This window comes from Mastomys coucha, unplaced genomic scaffold, assembly GCF_008632895.1.
Source record: "Mastomys coucha isolate ucsf_1 unplaced genomic scaffold, UCSF_Mcou_1 pScaffold16, whole genome shotgun sequence".
Taxonomy (NCBI): Eukaryota; Metazoa; Chordata; class Mammalia; order Rodentia; family Muridae; genus Mastomys; species Mastomys coucha.
Genome location: NW_022196898.1, coordinates 42274157 through 42279557, shown reverse-complemented (window position 1 = coordinate 42279557; position 5401 = coordinate 42274157).

Here is a 5401-nt window from a genome sequence, read left to right as displayed (position 1 = left end):
AAAAAAAAAAAGAACTTATCTTCAGGACTTGTCCAGGAGTCAACTCCACAAGTGGCTAAACCTTTGGCACCTGGTTGTTTCAGCTGGACCTTTTCCAGGACTGCCCAACCCTTATGTGGAGACTCACGACCATCTGTAATTCCAGTTCTGAGGGATCCTATGCCCTCTTTTGGCCTAAGTAGGCAAGCATGTGGTACATAGACATACCTGCAGGCAAAACACCCCCAAATAAAACACACACACACACACACACACACACACACACACACACACACACACACACACACGCACCCCGACCGAGTGCTGGGCAGATTTTAAAAGCAGGACCACTGGTAGATTGACCAGCAGCCAGGATCCCACAGCAAGAGAAGCCGATCTGCTGAGTGTCAATCAGTCACTTTACTTTGGTTGTTACAGCATTCACTAGGACTGAGCGGGGGTGGGGGTGGGGGTGGGTGCCTGGGAAAGGGGATGGTAGTGGAGAGAAATAAATCAGGTTTGAGAAACGTATCAGGTTTCTTAAAGGATGTGGCTGGAGGTAATCAATACACCAGAGAAAGACAACAAAAGCTAAGGGTGATTGATCACCGGTTAAAAGCTAAGTGTACAAGGTCCTCACGTTACAAAGGCAAATCTGCAAGGCAGGGAGGGCTGTTTCCGAGCTCTGCCCCAGCCTTATGAAGGCATCCAGAGATGCTTTGGATCAAATGTCCTCGCATCCTCAGGGCCTGCAAAGGTGTTTACTTGTTAATGGTACCTACCACTGCTTCTCGGCAACATAGCCCTCCTTCCCTTCTTTTCTCCATCCCCCTTTCTGCGTGGTTATATTCGGGTATGTGGGTGCGCGTGCATGTGTGCATATGTACATAGAGGCCAGAGGGCAACCTCAGTTGTCTTCCTCAACCACTTACGTGCTTGGCTTTTTACCTGGGTGCTGGGAACTCAAATTGTTCCCTGTGTTTGCATGGCAAACACTTTACTGACTGAACTGTCTTCCCAACCCCTCACATGCTCCCTTTAAAACTTACCACCTCCACTCATGACTTCCAAGCAAGAATTAGGGATCATCCAAACCCAGCCAACCAAACTGGGCGGTGGTGTGGTCTTTAACCTGAGCATCCAGGAAGTGGATGAAGGTAGGATTAGAACGAAGTTCAAGGTCACCCTTAACTACACAGTGAGCTGACAGCTAGCCCGGGATGCAAGAAGCTTGTCTCAAAGGCAAATCTAGAGCCTGTGAGAAGGCCCAGTGGGTAAAGGTACTTACTGACAAGCCTGAGCCCCTGAGTTCCATATCTGGGACCCACACAGAGAGAAATGACTTCTAAAAATTGTTCTTGACATTTGCAAAAGTGGCACTCTCTTTCTCTCTGAGAATAAACAAACAAATGTAATTTAAAAACCAGACTAAGAACAAACAAAACCCAGCTAAGAGCCTCTTAAGAGAAAAAGAACCTCCTTTGGCTAGATGATAGTGCATGCTTTTAATTCCAGCACGCAGGAGGGAGGCGGGAGGCGGGAGGCGGAGGCAGAGGAGGCAGAGGCAGAGGCAGAGGTGGAGGAGGCGGTGGAGGCGGAGGCGGAGGCAGGCAGAAGGCAGAAGGCAGAAGGCAGAGGCAGAGGCAGAGGCAGAGGCAGAGGCAGAGGCAGGTGGAGATCTCTCTGTGAGTTCAAGGCCAGCCTTTTTTTGTTGTTGTTGTTGTTTTGTTTTGTTTTTTTGAGACAGGGTTTCTCTGTGTAGCCCTGGATGTCCTGGAACTCACTCTGTAGACCAGACTGGCCTCAAACTCAGAAGTCCGACTGCCTCTGCCTCCCAAGTGCTGGGATTAAAGGCATGCGGCACCACCACCTGGCGAGGCCAACCTTCTCTACATAGTGAGATAGTGAGTTACAGGAAAGCTAGGCTTTTGCAAAAAGACCCTTGCTCAAAAAAACAGAGTGTGTGTGTGTGTGTGTGTGTGTGTGTGTGTCTGTGTGTGTGTGAGTGGGGGGGACGACGAACAAGAAGTCTGCCTCACCTTAGAGATACTAGCGAGCTTGGCCAGCATGTACCATAGGTACCATGTACAGGCTGGGGATGGGAAACAATGGTTGGGTCTAGATGCTGAAGACACAGGATGGAGGAAAGCAAGTAGCCTTCTTCCACGGTTTCTGCTTGAGTGACTCCCTGATATCCCTCAATGACGGACTGTTACCTGAAGTGTGAGCCATGTAAGTCCTTCCCTCCCCAAGCCGCCTTTGGTCAGCAACAGGAAGGAAGCTAGAACAGCGTGCTAGAGAATGTTATATGAAGTCAGAAGTCACCAAATGGTCATGTTCCAATAGAGAAAGAACCTCCAAGTTTCTCAGAGCCGTCCTATAGAGACACCACTAAGTGGGACCCTTGTCAGTGCATTGAGTCTTATATCACGGGAAGATAGCTCGTACGGTACATGTTCAGTACAGATAAACTTATATAAGCCAAGCTCCATAGTGGATGGAGGGGACACACAGTGATCGAGGCTCAAACTAGAGTAACTGAAGGGACACATCTATTAAAGGGTAGGCAGCAGCAGAGGGTGCACCACAGATCAACATTTGTACAGAGTCAGTGTAGAGCTTGCTGCCTGCAAATCCAAGTTTTTCTGTTTTGGAAAATTTCTAGTGTTTCCCCTAACCCCACCCCAAACATGTGATCTACACTTGGTTGGATTTGTTGGTTTAGAAACTGCACATACAGGGGCCAGCTGTGTAGGAACTAGTTCTTGTCATCAGAGAGGTTGCAAAGGGCCTCCATCTGCCAGCTGCCAGCCACAGACCCTGGAAAGACTGGAATTCAGTGAGTCTGCAGGCTGGAGTTTAGGAAGCCGATGGTGTAAATCTCAGTGGAAAGGATGCCTCAGCTCAAGCAGTGGGAAGCAAAATCCCACGAACACGGACAAGTGAGAGTAATTTACTTGGCTGAGTCTCTGCTCCTCTCTGTTTCTGCTCTAACTAGGCACTACTTCATGTACTTAGAAATTCTGTGGTGAGATCACTTGAGAGCTTGTTTGTTTTTAAATTTAACTTTTGGGCAATTGTATAAATGCATGCTATAACCTGTGAACATAGCTAATCTCACCATCTTGTCCCCTCCTACTACTGTTGACCCTTTCTTTTCCCAACCAGTCACCCAACTACTTTGATGTCTTTTTTTTTCTTTTCTTTTCTTAAAAAAAGGAAAATGGAGTCAGGCATGGTGGTACATGCCTTTAGTCCCAGCACTTGGGAGGCAGAGGAAGGCAGATCTCTTGAGTTCCAGGCCAGCCTGGTCTACAGAGCGAGTTCCAGGACAGCCAGGATGCCATACAGAGATACACAGAGAAATTCTGTTTTGAAAAACAAAAACAAAAGACTGTAAGAATGTTTTAAAGAAATATTTTATGTGTATTCCTGTTTTGCTTATATGTATGTATGTGCACCATTTATACATGCTTTGTGACTACAGAGATCAGACAAAGGACATCAGATCCCCTGGAGCTTAAGTTATAGATGGTTGTGAGCAGCCTTGTGATTGCTGGGAACTGAACCTGGTCTTCTGCAGGAGAAACAAGTACTCTAATGACTTTTAAATATTACTTATTTTTACACATATAGGTGTTTTGCCTGCATGTGTGTCTATGTACCATGTGCGTTTAGCACCTGAAAGGACAGAAAAAGGTGTCACTCTTCTGCAAGAGCAGTATTCTTAACTGCTGAGCCATCTCTCCAGCCCCTTGTTTTCTTGAAACATGAACTGTGTAGCCCTAACTAGCTTACAACTGTTTATATAGACCAGGCTGGCCCCAAACTCAGAAAGAGATCACGTACCTCTGCCTCTTAGTGCTGGGGTTAAACCCATGTACCATCATGCCCGACTGTCTTTTTCTGTGTGTAGGTTTTGTGCAAGTAACTGTAATTGCTATTCATGACAATGGCTATGCTGCCCAGAATGCATTCATTGTTTCCAGCTCTCTTCCTGCTCACCCATCTTGTAGTTGTTCTGTTTCTTATTCCTTGGTGTTCCCTAGTCTTAGAGGCAATGATAGAAATAGCCTGTTTAGGGCTGAGCACTCAAGTTATTTCACAGTTATGTTTATGCCCTTAATCTAGTACTCCTTTCAGCTTTGGCCAGACAAAGTTTTCATTGTGGGCAATGGTTAATACAGAGGCTAGTAACTGGTCAAACTAAGAGTGCTTTTTTTGTTGATGTTTTTTGTTTTTTGAGACAGGGCTTCTCTGTAGCCCTGGAGGTCCTGGAACTCACCCTGTAGACCAGGTTGGCCTCGAACTCAGAAATCTGCCTGCCTCTGCCTCCCAAGTGCTGGGATTAAAGGCAAGCACCACCTCTGCCCGGCAAGAGTGCTTTTTAAAAGATGTGTATGGATATTTTGCCCGCATGTACATTTGTGCACCATGTGTATTCCTAGTGCTGTGAATTGAACTCAGGTCCACTGACGAGCAGCCAGTACTCTTAAGTACTCAGCCCTCTCTCTGGCCCTGATGATGGTTTTGTGTATAAGTCAGAGAGCATGTGGGTGGGCATCTCCATATATGTCTCAGGGGACAGCCTTTTACTCATAATTCTACTGCTTGTGTATCTCAAATATAAGCCACAATACACCACCCTCTGGCCTTTTAAAATTGGGCTGTGTTCTTACTAGAGTTGTTACAGGTAGTTATTCATTAACCATGTACCAAATATACACTCTTTAGTTATGGGCTAACGATTTCATCTCTCTTTAAGGAAGTATTTAATTGGATGTCAGACAACAGGAAATTTTCTTTCAGGGGTAGATCTTGTCATTTCTTTAATGAGTATTGGATTTGGTTTTTGACATACTTCATATGAATTTGATGAAAGGTGCGTTCAAGCTTTGCTGGATGGGTCCAGAATAACTCTTAGTGTCCACTAATGAGTCTTATAAAAAAAAAAATCTATTAATTGTGCATTGTGCATGTATGACACAATGGGTGGGTGCCCACAGAAAGAGGAGGGCACTCCAGGGATGTGACTCCCCGAAGGTGGAGCCAGTTTATGCGGGTGCTGGGAAACAAACTGAGGTCTTTAGGACAGTGGTTCTCAACCTTCCTGATACTGCAACCCTGTAAAACAGCTCCTGTTGTTGTAATCCTCAACCATAAAATTATTTCATTGCTACTTTGTAACTATAACTTTGGTACTGTTATAGATCATAATATGAATATGTGATATGCAGGATATCTGAAATATGATGCCTATGTCGAGAACTGCTGCTCTAAAGGAACAGAACTGACAGAACAAATATATATGTAACAGGAATTTATTAGAGGCTTATAGCCTGTAGTCCAACAGGCCAGCAATGGCGGTCTCCCTGAATGCTGGGATTAAAGGTGTGCATACCATCTCCAGCCTATGACATGT